This window comes from Equus asinus, chromosome 5 (assembly GCF_041296235.1).
Source record: "Equus asinus isolate D_3611 breed Donkey chromosome 5, EquAss-T2T_v2, whole genome shotgun sequence".
NCBI classification, from domain to species: Eukaryota; Metazoa; Chordata; class Mammalia; order Perissodactyla; family Equidae; genus Equus; species Equus asinus.
In genome coordinates this window covers 14,999,546-15,018,300 of record NC_091794.1, presented here as the reverse complement: position 1 = coordinate 15,018,300, position 18,755 = coordinate 14,999,546, and the positions used below count along the sequence as shown (strand labels likewise).

At 42.9% G+C, this 18,755-nt stretch overlaps 1 long non-coding RNA gene across 1 annotated transcript in view; it reads right to left on the bottom strand.

The window, feature by feature from the left end:
• The window catches only part of LOC123286087 (uncharacterized), a 34,491-nt gene that overhangs the window by 10,005 nt on the left and 5,731 nt on the right, over positions 1-18,755 (bottom strand). The window lies entirely within an intron of this gene.

Sequence of the window (18,755 nt, the reverse complement as noted above, 5' to 3'; positions counted from 1 at the left end):
TGGGCAGGGGTTGGGTAGGGTGGAGCTAAATGCGGTTGGGGGAGCCAGCCTTGGCTTCTGAGTTTGGTTTGGTGCCAGTTGGTGGAAATTTGAGAGTTTCTAGTCCTTTTCAATACGATTACATAGTCAGGAGAAAAATGTCCAAACTAGGCAGCTGAAAAATAATTTCCCTCAAACCATGTAATAAAAAAGTCAAGAAGCATTTTGACTTTATTTGGCTGTCATAAAGCAGGGAAAATTAAGGGATATTTAAAGGTTTTTAATGCACAACAGGAGCCAACTGCAATTTAGATGATCTTTACAAAAGTTATGCATTTTTTCTGTATACAGTAGTTGTGAACTAACCTGCTTTGCAATACAAAAATGCTGGTGTTGCAAGTGAGATTCTAGCAATGTCATTTACTAATCAACTTTGCAGCATGCCTTTACACTAAGCCAGGATATCCTTTGAAACTGATGGTAATAAATGAATGGCAACCTCCCCCTACCATCTCTCCCTATTTCTGAAGCTCTAATATTTGTGCTATTTATCCAAAGACTCCATCTTCCAAAAATGCATTCTGTCTTCCTTGCAGTCCTGGCCATACATATTGCAGATGTTCATCTTTCTGGAATATAATTAGGGCTGGACAGCCTCATGGAACATTCCCATCATCCTAGCTTCCTTCCTGTCCTGCATGTGCTCAACTTTCTCATGGGTCATTGTGAAATGCTGACTGCTTTTTGGTGTTATCTGATGAATATTTCCACCTAGGACATATAACATCTAATGCCTTATTTCATTAACTGTTTATTCTGGGGGACCTATATAGGGTGATGAGGTGACTTGAAAAAATTGTGATATTGGTGTGTTTTTATCCAATACTGTCTAGAACGCTCTGCAAATCTCTCTGAAGCTTCTAGTGTGTTTTGGGGAGTCCATACTCCTCAGACAGATTCCACATTGCTCGTCTGGTCTTCCCAGAACTCCTATTCTTCCCGGGATATTGTTAGATTACATTTTCCACCTCTCTCCTGGCTAGGTGTGGCCATGTGCTGAGTTCTGGCCAATAGAATTTGGGTCAAAGAAATATGGCCACTGCCCAGCCTGGCCTCTAAGACCTCTGGAATGATCCTTTAGTCAGCATTCTCAACAGGGGGTGATTTTGTCTCCCCACCCTACCGCAGGACGTTTTGGTAATATCTGGAGACATTTTGGGTTGTCACAATTGGGAGAAGCCTACTGGAATCTAGAGGGTGGAGTCCAGGGATGCTGGTAAACATCCTACAATGCACAAGGAAGCAAACAAAGAATGATCCACCCCAAACGGTCAATAATGCTGAGGTTAGGATACCCTGCTTTAAGCTCTTTCTTACTATCTCCTGCCTAGACACAGAAGATCGACAAGAGGGTTTGGAGAACCTAAAAGTTGGCCAAGCCACCAGACAGAAGGAGACTGGGGCTCTGAATCTCTGCGCAATGGCCTTCATCGAACATCTGATTGGTCTGTGACCTGAGAAAGGAATGAAGGTTTTACCATGTTACGTCACTGAAATTTGAGGGCTGTTGGTAAAGCCGTTAAAAAACTTTGACTAATATAAACTCAAATTGTGGGCAAAGTACTTAATCTCTCCTTGTCTTAATTCCCCCATCTATTAAATGAAAACAATAATAGCATCTACCTCCTTGGACCTTTGTGTGGACTGAATAAGCTTGTATTTGAAAACACTTAGAATAGTGCCTACCTAACTGGGTAACTATTACATCCATGAAAACCTGTTTGTCCTGTGGCGCACTGCTACAAAGGATGACTCAAAGTTCTGATAATGGCTTGTGGCACTGCTCTCCTCAAAGAACCATTTATATAATGGGCTCACTCAGCATTTTAACCCAAGTGAGAGGCTAAAAGTGGAGATTTCTCTAGGTCGTAAGCCCTGTCTAGATAGTGTTGTCCAATAAAACTTTCTTCAATGATGGAAATATTCTATGTGCTGTCCAGTATGGTAGCCACTAGCCACATTTAGCTATTGGAGATTTAAAATATGGCTAGTGTGACTAAGAAATGGAAGTTTAGATTTTATTTTATTTTATTTAAATGTAAATAGCCCTTGTGCCAACTGCTACTGTATTGGACAATGCAGCTCTGGAATACAAGTCCTATGAGACCAGGGAATTGTTCCGATTTGTTCATTGTTGTATCTTCAGTGCTCAGAACTGTTCCTGGGACATAGTAGCTGCTCAATTAATATGTAGCAAATGAATTTCAGTCCATGGAGAAATTGGTTCCAGGGTATCCGTGTATCCACGTAATGTAACAAAAGCAAAATTAGTATGCATATCTGGGCTAAATTGGTAATTTGTTGCTCCCCATTCTCATCGAAGAGCTCTTTATCTCAGATATGTGTTACTTTACTGCTGTTCTGGATTACTGGATTGCTCACTAGAGTATCTGCATAGCTAAATAAGACTGTATTCACCTTGACTTTATTTCTGCCTCATGTGCAAGCTCCATCTTCCCATGGACCACTCCTGAGGTGGGTACTACTGACCTGCTTTCTTCCCTTCCTGCACCTTGACACTTCTGAGAGAATGGAGGAGGCGTCTCTTAACATTAATGCAAGAAAAACACTGAGAACATGGTGACTGCTTCCCAATGTAAGCCTTCCTAATCTAACCCAAGTGAGTCTCTGAAGTTAGCTAGCCTCACCCAACACCAATAGAAATCAAGATGTAATCATTAGTCAACAATTGCCGGTAGGGAGGATGAAAAGGAAGCAGAGAAGAAAGGAGCTTTGCAACCTAGAGGCACGGTGTGGTCATGTAGAAACCTCAGAGACTTAAGTTCATGGAGAAAGAAATGAAGGCTTTGAGAAGACTTTGATGTAGCTAGTTCACACCTCGGCTGCCTGGTCAGTTCTGCAAAGTAGGGCACCCATATTTTCCTCTTCGTATTTGGGAACTTTCCTGACTTCCTAGCTCTCCAATAGGAATGCTGTGGAAGATTGTGGCTATGTGGCTCAAGGACAACTAGCAGTGTGTGCTGATTTCCAAATGTAGATGTACGTTATAAGTAGACTTCTTTAAAGAGAAGTCAAACACTTCCCATCCAATCAGGGAAATCCAGGTTAGGTAGGCAGGGCTCAGCTCCTTGGTTCAATCGAAGGGGGTATGGAGGGCAGAGGTTGGCTCTTGAGAGGAGAAGGTTCATTCAAAAAGCTGGATCTGCTCTATATCTGGCTCTTGGCCCAATTTATCTATTATTCTTGTGCTTCCCCTACCATCATGAGCCTCAGCACCCATCTCACAAGCCCCATGTGGGTGTGTCTGCTGCAACCATCCATGGCACCAATGCTTTCTTTCTCTCTTGAAGACAAAGTTCTCCATGGCAGCAGCTGTTACCCCAATCCCAATGTTTTCCTCCTTGGCAACTCTTCTCAAGGATCCTGAACTCAAAATCTGTATTTACCTAAGGAAGTGTGGCGGGGGCAGAGAGCTTCATTTATACCAAAGAACACTATTCTAACTCCTGATATGAGGCCATTTAGACCCTCACTGTGTCTCCAAATCACCTAGGAGCTTTAGAAAACTATGGATGCCCAGGTTTTACCCCTAGAGATTGAATTGGTCTAATGTACAGCCAGGGTTGAGGCTGCTGATGCAGACCCTTGTTTATAAGTATAAACAGACAATCTAGAATCACCCAGCATTTGAAAAAACCAAAAACATGGGGGACATCAAGGCCAGGATAACCAAACACTAGGGAAACAGATCATTTTAGGAAAAGATAAGATCTTAAAAAAAATATGTTCAGTGTCATTTAAGAAATTTGAGAGGCCGTCACATCTGTGAACTGAGCAAGGCTGCTACAAAGAAGAGAAAAACATTTGCATATAGCATCTAGGACTCTTTAAAATGTTTTCTTCTCCTGAGTAAACACTCTCACTTCCTCTACCCCTAGGTTTTTCAGCCTTATCACTAACGTTTTAAATCAGATATTTCTGAGCATTGTAGGACTTTAGAGCTATTCCTGGACTCTACCCACTACATGCCAGTAGGATGGCCCTCTGCCAGTAGACAACTAAAAGTGTCTCTAGACATTGTCAAATATTGCTTGGGGGTAAAATTGCCCCCCTGGTTGAGAACCACTGCTCCATTCCAAGAGAAGGACAACGGCATTTAAGAATCCCAAAGAGAAGCACCAATTGTTTATTTCATCAGCAAATCTTGCTTTGGATGAGCTTGACAACCAAAATCTTGGAGAGACTAGTTTTGCTTTAAGTGGAGCTCCCAGGTTATGTAGTTGTAATACAGACATGACAACTCTTTCTAATAGTGATATCAAGAATGAACGTTCAGTGATTGTCAGGAATCGAACTAGTGTTTTGCCTGAATTATGTCATTTAATACTTAAAACAGCAACCAGCCAACAAATTGGGTATTATTATTGGCATTTTACATAGGGAGAGATAGGCACAGAGCAGTTAAGAAAGATTTCTAAGTTCAGGCAGCTAGTAAGTAATAGAACTCCAATGAAAAACCAGGTGATCTGACTGTAGAATTTGCATGCAATTCACTACATCCCCTTCCTAAAAGAGTGATTCTAATAGAAGGACTATCTGATCCTGGAACATTATGGTTGAAGGGAGATTGAGGTAGTTGGTTCTCTCTTTCCCCCTCCAAACACTCCATTGCCTACCCTACTCATGCCTTGGACAGCCCTTTATATGAATGAAGAGAAATGTGTAGAGAAAGCCTGGAGCAGCGCCCATCTTCACACCACCACTGGACCATTTTCCCTTCGAGAAAGGGTAGCCATAGCTAGATCATCAAGTCTATCCGGCAGCAATGAAACCCATGGGAAGAGGATGGCCTGTAGTCACACAGACATAGATCCAAATGTAGTGTGGCCAAGGAACTTCCATTTCTGAGCTTTGACTTCTTCATCTGCATGTTAGAGGTCATGTAGACTAAACCCTGCAGAGTTATGATGTGTGTAAGTCATCAAGCAGAGTGTCTGGTAGGTGTTTAATTTAATGCTAGTTGTTCTAGAGTCTGAAAGGACATTCCTTGCTAGTTTACCTCTGAAATCAGACCTGTGATTCTCTGTGCTCCTGCTTTGAACCCTGGCTTCAGTTTTGACTACTTTTTGCTGTTTACTCCTGGCTTCAGCATCTGGTCTATACTCTATGTATCTAACTTAGTCACCTGCCTTTTATGCTCAAACCACATTTGGGGCCTTTGTGGCCCAGGTCTTCCTGTTCCCGTGTGACCTCTGGATCCAGCTTGCCCTACATTCTTAGTTTTGGCATCTGGCTCCCTGGACCTGTGTAAGACCACCTCTGAGCTAGAACAATTAGGACTCACAGAAGCAGGAAAGAGAAGGTGTAAGTCACGCATTTCAGGAGTAAGCATTATTTACTAAAAGAGCTGAAGTAAAAACAGCTATAGAATCAGAGAGCCACAAAACGGAAGCAGAAAAACCACTAATGCAGTAACAACAAAAGTTGAATAATGGAGTGTGAAAAAAAAGCCAAGGGTCTTTTTCCTCTGGGGTCTGTGTAGTCGTCTGCTTTCAATGCTGATGTCTTAGCGAGACCTCCATGGGTTGGAGAACTTGCACTGAATAAAGAAGCAGCAGGAAAGGAATCCTTTGAAGCATGTTGAGTTGCTGCTACCTAAGAGTAAACTGCTTGCCTACTGTGGGCAGGGGCCCACACAGCCTCAGAGACACATGTTTGCAAAGCAAATGCTGCCTTTTTGTGGGTTTGAAAGCTGCCAGGAACAAATTCTTCTCTCCTTTTGTACAAGGCCTCTCTCCAATACCAACAAGCAATTTTCGTTCTTAAAAACAACAACAACAACGAAAGCACCTATTTCGGGTTGGCCTTGTAATCTTCAACCACCATCTGCAGGACTGAAAACACACTTCCGTACAATACTTCCTCCATCTCCTCCTCAAAGCTGAAGGCTTTGAAACCAAGGCTAGGAATCTCCCCTTTGATGGAACATCCCTGGGCAGAAGCGGTCAGGACAGGGTGCGTCCCAAGGTTGACTAGAGGGAGAGAAAATTTAGCCCAGGATAACAGGTGATAAGTGAGCCATCAGCCCCCTGCCTGCCCTCACCTGTCTGGATGCAGATCATTTATTTTATTTACCAGAAACACAAGCCTCATCTGTTTAATTTGTGGTACGTTTTCACAGAAATGAGGAGAAAACACTCTGGGTTTTACTTATAAGGCAGATTGCCCCTCAAGTCCAAAAATGTAAGGAAACAGCTTCCCAGCCCTCTCTGTTCCCCTCACGCCTGAGAAGGAAGGAAACCCTGGAGGTAGAGGGAGAAAGGAGCCAGGGAGAAGAGGGTGGAGGGCAATAAATACATAAGCATAACTGCCTGTTTGTTGAGCCAAATCTTTTACTCCTATCTGGAATAAGTCACAAGACAGTTCCTGGCAAAACTGGAGAGAAGCCTTTATGTTTCAGCTTTGGTGAGTTCAGCTAGAATTCCCAGCATGGCCAGTCCTCAGAGAAAGAAGCACACAGAATTCACATGCCCTGGACTTGGCCCCTCACCTCAGTCTCACGCCCATCCTGGATCCTATTTGTGATCTTCCCAGATGTTTGGCTACGCTTGGCTCCTATTTTCCAGCTGGGCTGTTGCTTTCAGCATTAATCTTGACCAGCCCCATTACCACATCCAGCTTCACCTACCCATAATACTCTTTCCTCTGGCTCTAGAAGTTCCCTTGTGATGGAAGAGGCAGAGGTCAAGGGTTAGGACCTGGGGAGTAGATGAAGCAGGGAGAAACTCATGACTTTATTCATTCAACAAATATTTATTACCTACTCTGTGCCAAGAGCTGGGACTTTAGTGGTCCATGAGATAGTCACCAGCTGAGCTTTAAAAAACTTACTCATATGTGCTTGGGTTCCACTTAATACCACACGCAGATAACATCTTATTGCATGCTAGGCACTGTGCAAAGAGCTTCATCCTATGAAATACCCACAGCAGCACCATAAGGAGTAAATTTGTCGGTTTTATTTTGTAAGTTGAAACTCCAGAGGTTGAGTAACTTACCCAGGCTCATAGAACCAGTAATGGGTGAAGCTAGGATTTTACCAAGCTTGAACTCTTGCCCAATGCCCTTAATTTCTACACTGCATTCTGCTAGTTTGGGATCACAGATACTTGCACAGTGCCACACTTAAATGTCTGTGGATTTGGCCTATTCTTTCAGGGCAGTGCTGCAGGGTTGGCCTTGTGAGTGAGGAGAAGATAGTGACATAGGGGATGATAATATGATGGATTACACATGGCCTGAAATTCTGCCTTTGGGATTTACTGTGGGAGGTGTCTAATTATCCTATTTTTCTTTTCTCCTTCAAAGAATGCATAACTCTAGGGTACGGATGGAGGTTCACTCAGGGCCGAACATCTTAACTATAATTGTTTTTATCAGTCTTTTTTCCTCTCTGGAGATAATGAGCGTACTAGGAGAAGGGAATTTGGAAGAGTGCTTGGAATGCTTGAGGTCCGATGAGTCTCCCATTGCCATTCAATCCCAGGGCTGTCCCCAAGACTGTTAGATGAGTGCCTTACTTGAAAGCCATTAGACTCCTGTGGACCTTATGTTTGGCGAGGCATCTGTCTCAGATCACAGCATATCCTCTGGCCATTACTCAGCATTTCTGGGAAACTCTCCACCCATCTGAGTTTGCAATAATCTTGTTTGGCTGAATCGCCAATCAAAACAACATCACCCTCCCTGGTCCAGCAAGTTTTTCTTAGCCTGGTAGAGTCAGTTCCTACTGATGTCACACAGGGGATTTGGAGGGTTGCAATTATAGTCGTTCAAGCTATACGAGGGACTATGACAGGGAACCTACTTTCTCCCCATGTTGGGAATTCTCTACTGTCAAGGGAAAGGCACATCCCAGTAAAGCAGAGACCAGGGGATTGGTTTCAAAGACACAGCCATTTTATTGTTCAGGTCTGCAAAACATAAGCATCGTCTCTTCTGGGACACTGCCCTTGTAATTCAACTATTGTCTAAACTCTAAAGCCCTGGAAGTTTTGTTTGGTTTGTGGCTCAGCAATTACACTGTTGCTGTCAATCCCCGGGTAGACACAACTCTGTCTGGTTGGCAGGACAAAGCCCATCTTCACTGGGAAACGGAATAGTTTCATTATTTGAGCCAGTGAAGCTCCATAAGAGAAGGAAAATGTTAATTTCAGACTATAGGTTGCTTTATTTCTGGAGCAGACCCAAGGATAGAAAAGGAGAGGCACCTTCTGGATAGCGACCATTTGTTTTGAGTCTGAGAACTATTTGCATTTTTTCAATCCGTAAAGAAGCAGAAGGCAGAATCAGATAAAGTCCAGGTGGTAAAAGGATTAAGAATTCTCCAATAAAATAAATTCTAAATCCGACAATCTTTCAATCTATCCAAGAAATTTTATATCTTACCCACTAATTTTCCTTCCCGAAGGTTAGCATAATAATAACTGATAGTTACATAGTGCTTACTCTGTGCCAGGCATTAGTCTAAGTGGTTTTCTTTTTCTTTCTTCTTCGTCTTCTTTTTTTACACACATTGAGTTTTTAAATTCTCGCAGCAACTCTATGAAGTAGGTACTATTTTATTCCCATTTTTCAAATGAGGCAACTAAGGCACAGAGAAGATCAGTAACTCACCCAAGTTTCACAGTGAGTAGGGGCAGAGTCAGGAGAGGAATTCAGGCAGTCTAGCTCCGGAGGCTTAAGATATTCCAAACATTCTCACCAGAAAAAAAGGGAGAATTTAAAGGCAGATAAAGTAGCATCAGTCATTTCTTTCCTTTGATCTAGGTGGCCATGTTTCATATTTGAGTGACAAGAACTAATCCACAAAGTTCCACACAGCATGAATACTCTCTGGCTCTGGAATCCGGTTCTCCATCCCTTTGTTCTGACCCCTCCCTCCCTGGCCTGCAGACTACTCCAGAGACAGCTGGTATCTATGGGCTGTTTATGTTTGAAATGATGCTGGGGAACATGGCATGCGTCCACTCGTAAGAAAAGACACCCGAGAGTGGAGCCCTCAGTCAGGGTTTCTGGGTGGATTGGATCAAGTCATCATTTCAGATCTGTTATAGGAACCCACACGTGGACGCTGGTTAGACAGTATGTCATTTTCCAGAACTCAGCACATGATTGCCAAATTTCTATTCAAAGGTGACATTCTATGAAACACCAGATGTTCTTTGGTGTCTGACTAAAGTTAAGCATAAAAACAGCCATGGATCCATAAGAATAAAACAATATTCTCCCCAGGAAAGTTTTCTGTCTCAGATCACGCACTAATAACTGAGTTAACCAATTCAGCTAGATCACAGTGTTGCAAAGTGAAGATAACCGGCTATAATGGAAAGAGATGCTAGTTAGCTGAGCTCATCCAGGTTACAAAATACATCTTTGTCATTAATTTGTTTTATTTTGTGTTTTACTTTATGACTCTGTTTTCCCTATGGACTATTTTAAGAGCTTTTAATTTATATTCATTATTTAATATTTCACATCATAGATTCATGGTGATTGCTTCCAGTTCCAAGATCCCTGAGTCTAAGAGCGTGGACACACGTTAGGACACCCCCGGGCCAGTCATCTTGTTTTGTGAATGAAAAGGCAGAGACTCAGTCAGGTTAAGGGACTTCGTACGGTTGAGTAGTGAATGAGACGGTGGGAGATGATGCCTCACAGCTCTCCTGGTGGTTAGAGCTCAGCTTCCTCCAACCAAAATTGGTGATGGGGAGAGACAGTGGAGGGCAGGAGCTCTTCAACACTAGCTTCATCCCTCCTCCAATCCTAGAGGTAGGCTACCCTGTTGTGAACACCAGGAGCCATATTGATGACTTGGGAAGTAGAAGGGTGAGACAGGGTGGGACATGGGGCATTCATGGTACAGGGACTGCTTCCAGGTCCTGTCTGCCTCATGGTGGATTTCAGTCCTCAACTTCAAGTCACTTTTCCCCTAAAGCTTTCAGCCTTTGGGATACCTGCATTCTGTCCTTCTCAAGGACAGGAGATAGTTTTGGGGCCTATAATTACAAAGGCTTCACAGACTTGGTCACAGGCAAAATAGATTTTTACTTTTTTCTTGATTGTTTTTGATAGGAACAGATTTTTTTTTTTTACTTAAAAGCAGTTAAGGGGTCTAAATGGCATCTGTATTGCTTATATCCTGTAATTATCTTGTCCTATGTAGGAACCAGCCACAATGTGAGTGTGTATTTATTTATTTGTATTTATATATGTTTCTGAATCTAGGGTATCAGTTTCTGAATCTAGGAAAGAAGTTAGGGTGAGTCTTATTTTTATGTCTCAGAGTTTGAACTAGAGTCAGATTGAATTACATGGTGATCCAACAGTTGAATTTAGTGATAAACCACAGTCCATGTGTCGATGTAGAGATTTGTTTCTTTGCAATCTTGTTCCATTTTTATATGACTCTTTCTTATGCACAGCTTATAACTAGATACTGTTTCCCATAACTTGATATTTAGTATGAAGTTAGGCTTTCAGAAAGCATTTAATTTATGTTCTTTTCATTGAGGCAGAGTCATACTATGGGTCAAACATAATCGTAACTGAGATATCTTTCCCTTGGTAGCAGCTGCTAAAGGAACACAACACAAGAAAAGTGGAATATTTTTATTCGTGGCAAATATCACAAGGTCCTCAGAAGCTGGGTTTACTTTTCCTGTTTCCAAGTGTTAAAAACAGAGCCTCTAACAGTTTCTTTGACCTGACACGATCATGTGGCCTGCCAAAGGAGGGACGTGCAGACTGTTCTGGAGGCCAACGTGTTCTCTTTACCTAGTTCACTTCCCTTCTATTTGCAGAACTCAATTTGGTCTCAACTTCACTGGCTCACATTTTTCCTCAGATAAATAGCCCAAAGTGGGCTCTGAATCATACTTGCCTCAGAACGTCTGAGCGCACTATTCTATGAACTCCTGTAGCTAAGGTCTTCAGAGAATAAGGAAAAAACACCCTGTTACGAGCAGGAATTTCACTGAGACTTCTGAGGGAAGGGAACGTTTGCTTGTCCTAATTTCCAGAGTCAGTGAAGGGGATGATGGCTAGATGCCAGATAAGGAAATGAAACCTGTCATGAAAAAACCCCACCATCAGAAATCCAACCACATCCATCCTAACACTCGTTTGAATTTTATAAAACAGCTCATACAAAGTAAGCTGATAAGTTTAAGCATGACATTCCTATCAACTTAGGGCACTAATATGCCCTTCAGCTCCACCAACCAGAGAAATAAGGGCATTCCTAACATTGTCCCAGCCAAATGATCTGTGTTCTGAGCCAGGAAGAAACCCAGACAGGAAAGTTGAGTCCATCCCTCGTTGACTACATGCCGCCTGCAGAAGCCGACTGAGCTTCAAAAGAAACTCCAAACAGCCAAACAGCTTGACAACGCCAGACGGTTATCTCAGCAACCTTAACTTAGACTTGGCGTGGAGGGTGTGTCTAGATCAATAAATTTCAGATGATTGAAATCATACAAAATATGTTCTCTGACTGTAGTGGAATAAAATTAGAAATCAGTAACAGTAAGAAATCTGAGAAATGCATAAATATGTGGAAATTAAACAACATGCTCCTAAATAACCAAGTGGCCCAAAACCACTAAAACTGACTCAAAAAGAAACAGAAAATCTGAAAAGATCTGTAACAAGTAAAGAGAAGTTCAAGACCAGATGGCTTCATTGGTGAATTCTACCAAATATTTAAAGAAAAAGTAACAGCAATCCTTCTCAAACCCTTCCCAAAAATAGAAGAGGACAAAATACTTCTCAACTCATTCCATGAGGCCAGCATTACCCTGACACCAAAAGCAAAGACATTACTAAAAAAAAGAAATCTATAGAATAACATTCCTCATGAATATAGATGCAAAAATTCAAAAAAAGGGCCAGCCCCATGGCCTGGTGGTTGGGTACATGAATACAGATGCAAAAATTCAAAACACAGGGTCAGCCCCATGGCTAGGTGGTTGGGTTCAGCATGCTCTACTTTGGTGGCCAGGGTTCATGGATTCAGATCCCAGTCCTGGACCTACACCACTTGTCAGCCATGCTGTCACAGTGGCCCACATAGAAAGCAGAGGAGGTTGGCAAAGATGTTAGCTCAAGGCAAATCTTCCTCGGCAAAAAAATAAAAAATAAAAACAAAATGTTAGCCATACAAATCCAAAAATATAAAAGGGATAGTATGTCATGACCAAGTTGTGTTTATCTAATGTGTTAAGTGCTGACATAACATTAAAAAATCAATCAATGTAATTAACCATATTAACAAACTGAAAAAGAAAAACAAACCATGCTGGAACAATTGGATACCTTTAAGCAAAACAGAACAAAACAGAAAAAGAACTTTGATCCATATCTCACACCATATGAAAAAAATTTAACTCAAAATAGATCATATACCTAAATGTAAACCAAAACAATAAAACTTCTAGACAGACATAGAAGAAAATCTTTGGGGCCTTGGGTTGGACAAAAATTTCTTTTATCCAACATCAAAATCACTATCCATAAAAGAAAAAAAAGAGATATTTTAAACTTGAAAATTAAAAATTTCTGCTCTTTGAAAAACAGCATTAAGAAAATGGCAAGTCAAGTCACAAACTGGGATAAAAGATTTGCAAAGCACGTCTGAAAAAATACTTGTGTCTGGACTACAGAGAGAATTCTCAAAAGTCAATAATATGAACACCAACCACCCAATTTTAAAAAATGGACAAAATACTTGAATGGGCACTTCATTTCATCAGAGAAGATAGATGACAAATAAGCAAATAACAAGATACTCAACATCGTTAGTCATTAATGAAATGTGAATTGAAATCACGAGGTAACACTGCGTACCAATTAGAATGGCTAACATTAAAAAAGATTGACCCTATCAAGTATAAATGTGGCAGTAGAGGACCTGCTGGTGGGAATGTAAAAATGATACAACTACTTCAGAAAACGGTTTGGCAGTTTCTTAAACAGTTACAAATATATGTACTCTATGATCTAGTCATTTCTCTCTTAAGTATTTACAGAAGAGAAACAAACACCTAAGTCCACACAAAGGCTTGTATGCAAATACTCATAGCAGTTGTGTTTATAGTAGCCTAAGGCGGGAAACAACCCAAATATCTATCAACAGGCACATAGATAGATTGTGGTATGTCCATACAATGGTATACTTCTTACTCAGCAATAAAAAGAAATGAACTACTGATACATGCAGCAACAGGGACGGATATTAAAATAATCACTCTGAGTGACAGAAGACAGACAACAGAGAGCATGTATTGTATGATTGGATTTATATAAAATTCTAGAAAATGCAAACTAATCTGTAGTGACAAAAAGCAAATCAGTAGTTTGCTGGTAACAGAGAGGAGAGGGGAGCGTGGAGGACTGGGAAGGAGGGATTACTAAGGAACACGAGGAAGCTTTTTGTTCATTTTGCCAATTTTGATGATGGCTCCGTGTGTATATATTTTTTTTCTTAAAATTTACCAAATTGCATACTTTAAATGTGTGCAGTTCATTGTATGTCAATTATACCTTGGAAACAAAATTTTTCTTAAATAGAGAATTGTGACTAGATTGAAATTTAAAAAGATAAATTCAGTGATCAATAAAATGAAAGTTTCGATATTGCAGCTGAACTCCTTTATTCTTCCCATTATTAAGTAATAATAAACAGATATACTTAATGTAATCTTACCATGAACTAGGCATAATTTTAACTACTTTACTTGTATGAGCTTGTTTAAAACTCACAACATCCCTGTGAGCTAGGGAACCCCATTATACCATTTTATAGTTGGGGAAACTGAGGCATGGATAGACTTAACCAAGGACTCACCACTGAAACTAGCAAAGTCAGCATTCAAATTCAGACTACCGGGCTCTTTCGTGTTCACGCTTGCCGCCCGTGCTACACTGCCTTTCAGACAAAGATCTCAAAGGGCTGCTGAATGAGCTTTCCGCTCCAAGGAGAAATACTGGGACTAGGAGAGAGACGTTCAGGGAGCCAGGGAGGAGGGCTGAATGAGGTCCAGAAAGAGTCACCCAGCATTGAGCTCTAAGTGTTAAGTAGTCCAGATCGGACTGTACGCCTGTCCTGCAAGGGCCCACATGATTCCGTGCATGAAGGTCACCGTCTGTGTCAAACCGCCGAGACCTTGACTCTCCCTCATTTACGTGGGTCGACTGTTCCTGCCCCAGACCCACCTGATGCTCGAGGCCCTTCACCAGCTTTCACAAGAAATTCAACCACGCTAAGCACATCCAGAATTTTGTTTGCAGTTTTCATGAAGATCTGGGCATTTGTGGGAAAGGCTCATGGCATTTACTCCATTCTCCACCTCAGGCCACAATCTGCTTCTCTAAGCCTTTCCGCCCTCCCTTTCCCAGCCAGCCTCCTGGCCGTCACTCCTCATATTTGTCCGGCAGTGCTTGGTCTCAGTCTGCCTTTCATTTTCCTTGTCCACTTAAAACCTAGGCCACTGCTTTTACCCTCCTCACAAGCTATCAAAGCCATTTCTTCCTCAGGAAATTCTCACGTCAGCTGCTAAGAAGATAAACTTGTCTCCATATTCTGATAGGAGCTCTTGGTGGACTTCCCAAGGCAGCCCTGACTATGTCTTGCTGTTGTGAGCATATCCGAAAGAAATGCCTGGAGAACGGGCAATGACCTTCCTCCCAGATAGACTCTCAGCCCTTGAGTACTGCAGAGAAGGCCAAGGCTCAATGCCCCTCAGGAATCTGCTCGGAGTTTCCCCAGCTGATACTGGCTATCCCCCGGTGGCTAGCTGGCTCTCCTGCTTCATGTGCGCAGTTCTGTTAGGGAGAAGATAAAAAGGCTTGCACACTTCTCCCGTCCCCACGAGCTTTGTACAGCTGCCTCACTTGGGCTTGCAAGGCGTAGTTTCCAATGTGAAGGCGGCATTGACAAGAGGGGGCATTTTTAACTCAGGATCTCAGGTCTCCAAGGGTGGGAAAGACAGAACTAGGATGATCTCAGCCACGGGTCTGGATTGCCCCGGCCACCCCCTCTCTGTGATTGCATGTGGGAGAGGATGGGGTGGAAAGGGAGCAAGAGAAAGCAGATGGGGCCTCCCTCCAACCGTCTGTGCAGTGTGAGGTGTGGGAGCAGAATAAACACTGCTCGGGAAGTGAATTCCCCCACGGGACGGTCTTCGCTACGCCTCTGCTTTGCTGGGTCGCCCCCTCACTCTGGCGATGACTAAGCTGATTCATTCGGGGCACATCCATTTTCAAAGGGAGAGAAAGAGCGAGGGCCTGAGACAGAAGGGGGAAGGCGCCGGCCACGGGGTGCCCTGCCACAGCAGCAGAGGTGGCGTTAGGGCGGAGGGACCTGTAGACATGTCTTTTGATTAGCAATCACAGTGTTTTGCAAAGGCCTGAATTCGTTGCCAACATGTTTTTTCTTCTTTTCAACGGGATTATTTTACGTAAAAAAATCAGAATTCTTGAATACCAGCTGATCTGGCACCCTCACCTGTGTTATTTTAACGGCTTCCTAGCAGGTCTCCCGGCTTACAGTCTTTTTCAAACCCAGCAGCCCAAGGGGTCCTTTTACAATGTAAATCAAACCGTGTCACTCCATTGATCAAAATCTTCTCCTGAGGTGTGATCTCAACAAGAGTCCCAGAAATGCTCCGCAAACCCTGGGGGGAGAGTGCCACCCCGTTCCCCTTCCATCGCCTCCTCTTACTCTTCATCGTCTTCCTCTTCCAGTAGTTGACACAGATTCAAATCCTGGCTGTTTTCTGTGTGTCTTTGGGTAAATAACTAACTGGTCTGTGTCTCACTTCCTCATCTGTAGAATGAAGCTCATAATCGTATCTTGCTCGTAGGGGTCATTATGAGGAGAAAACAAGTTAATATTTTAAAAGTCATTAGAACAGCCTGACACAGGATCAGCTCCATGGCTGAGTGGTTAAGTCTGTGCGCACCCCTTTGGTGGCTAGTTTGCCAGTTCACATCCTGGAAGCAGACCTACACACCACTCATCAAGCCATGCTGTGGCAGCGTCCCACATAGAAGAATTAGAATGACTTACAAGTAGGATATACAACTATGTACTGGGGCTTTGGAGAGAAAAAAAAAAGGAGGACAGTTGGCAACAGATGTTATCTCAGGGCCAATCTTCCTCACCAAAAAAAAAAAAAAAAAAGCATGACACACAGTAGTAATGAGCCTGTGGTTCCCTGCTCCAGCCATGCTGCTTCCTTGATGTTCCTCAAACAAGCCAGGTCTGCACCTGCCTGAGGGCCTTTGCAAATGTGCCTCTCTCTGCCCTGCCCTGACGACACCCGAGAGATCTGCTCCCTCACCTCCTTGAAGCCTTGCTTGCCAGTATTTGGCATGAATCAAAAATTCAAAATTCAAAGCAAAAGTGGACCAACAAAATAAAAAGCCAGTCAGGAAGAAATGAAATGAGTATTGATTGAATTCAGGAAAGAAATGGAAGAAAAAGACATAATTATCTCACAATGAAGATTCAGTTACAAGGTGGCTAAAGGAGAAGAGATTCAAATAAAAATTTAACAAGGAGCATTGAATAAAGACTAGAAAATAACTAAGAGAATTAAAATGTGTGGTAATTTTTTTTCTGGAAAATGATGAGGACACTTAAAAGTTATCAACTAGATATGGATCAGTATTGTCTAGTTTAGGATTTACCAAATTATTGTTCTAGATATTTCTCTGAGCATCCAAGACGGGCTTGTCACCATCCCTGGCTATCAGCAAACCTTTCTGCCGGTACTTCTCTCTGCTTCTTCCCCCAGTCCAGGCTGAACTGTTCTGTCTGGCCCTGTGGCCGCCCAGGAAGCGGGACCCTCGCTCCCTGTCCTGGGTCTAAGCCAGGTGAGATGCACCCACCCCCAGGCTCCCAGACCTTCCAAGCAGCAACTCCTGTCACACACCCAGCTCTCCCACTCCCCCTCCATCCTCCTCCCCCCCCCCTCCAATCCCCAGGTCTCCTTTCCACCCTTCACTGCTCCTGAGAATCACACTCCTTTAGTTCTGCTCTGCATGCCAGCAGTTACTACTTTCATTCATTCACAATAAGGTTTATTTTAAGCAATAAGTACTTAATTTTTTTTTTGCCAGAGAATTCTGAACAATTTTAAGGATTTTTTTCTTATTTCCAGAGAACTCTAAACAATGATAAATGGAGACTTTAGTATGAACATTTTAAGTGATTACCACCTATTCAGAGACAAAGAGAGGATGCAGAGGACCACTCTCCACATTCCCGCTTTGCTCCGAGGGGAGATGGGCTACTTAAGAGGGTCCCTCTCGGTAGTTTGGAAGACTGTGCCTCCTGACCCATCCTGCCCTTGGCCGTGCCCATTCTGGGCTCCGTGGCACTGTGGGGCTGTGTAGGGAGGCCTGGTCCAAACTGTAAGAGACCTCTTATCTCACTCCTGGCATGAATGCCCTTCCCACTCCATCCTGAAGAAGCGAGGCTTAAGTCTGGGAGACCCAAGCTCACTAACGTGGACTCAGAAATATATAAGCTGTCAAGGGGGTGCAAAGGAGTGTCATGATTGAAAAGGTTTCAAAATACTAAAAATGTCCGAGTGGGAAAGGGGAGCAAAAATACAAGAAGAAAACAAAGTCTCAAAACATGTATAAGATTTTGTTTGATGTCCTTTGAATTAGAGCTGGAGGAAGCCTGGAGAGGAGAGAGTTGTTGGCCTTCCCTCCCGCCCCCCACCGCCCCGCCTGCCCCCAGGAGCCCTTTTTTTAGGGAAAGGAGGAGGACTTGTAGGCCTCAGATGTTGACTAATTTTTCTTTTCTTTTCAGGAAGCTTGTCTGCTGGAGTCCTCCTCCAACCGTTCTCTGCTCCTTCCAATGAGATCATTGTTTTGCTAACAAGTTTTGGGGTGGAAAAGAGTTCTGTGAATTTGTTCCAGAATAGATAGTGTCAATTTAACTGAGGCTCGCTCTTTGATTATGGAGTTGTCCCTCAACCTGAAACAAAACCAACTTCCCCGTTCGACCATATCCCTCTTCTCGCCTCTCTTTTAACCAGAAGCAGGTTTCTGTGACCAGAGTTGGGGGGCGGGGGGGGGGGGGGGGGGGAAGCGAGCTGGCTCAGTGTTGCCACTGAAATAGGACCCTAATGAGCCTGGAAAGACCCTGGTCAGGATGTTCATTGTCACCCCCTCTGTCTCTGACCTGTGGTGCAAGGAAGAAAGAGCAGGAAACATGGTGCAGGGGAGACAGACAAATTAAGAAGCCAAACACCAAGAACATTCAAGAATGTTTTTTCACTAAAATTGGAAGTGACACACACGTCGATTCTATAAATACAAATTCTAGGGAAATTCTAAATTTGTACATTTTCATAGTCAAAGGCCACGTTAGTAATTCATTTTTGTAGTTATGCAATGTACCACTTCCCCCAGTCTCTGTTCAATCCTGATACTGCTGCAGCCTGAGAGCATTGAAGATTCTACTACTTGAGTTTTGACTTTTGAAATGAGGTATGTTTGTAAATATACAGTAAACTGCCTTTGAAAATCCAGAAGTGAATGGGTTTCAGTCTGTCACTTACATTGAGAATACCAGGGTTTCTGGGGCATTTCTGTATATGCCCCCGCTCCCTTCAGATTTCACCCTCTGCTCTGTGGACACACCTGCTCATCTCTACTCTCCCTGCTGCCCTTGTGTG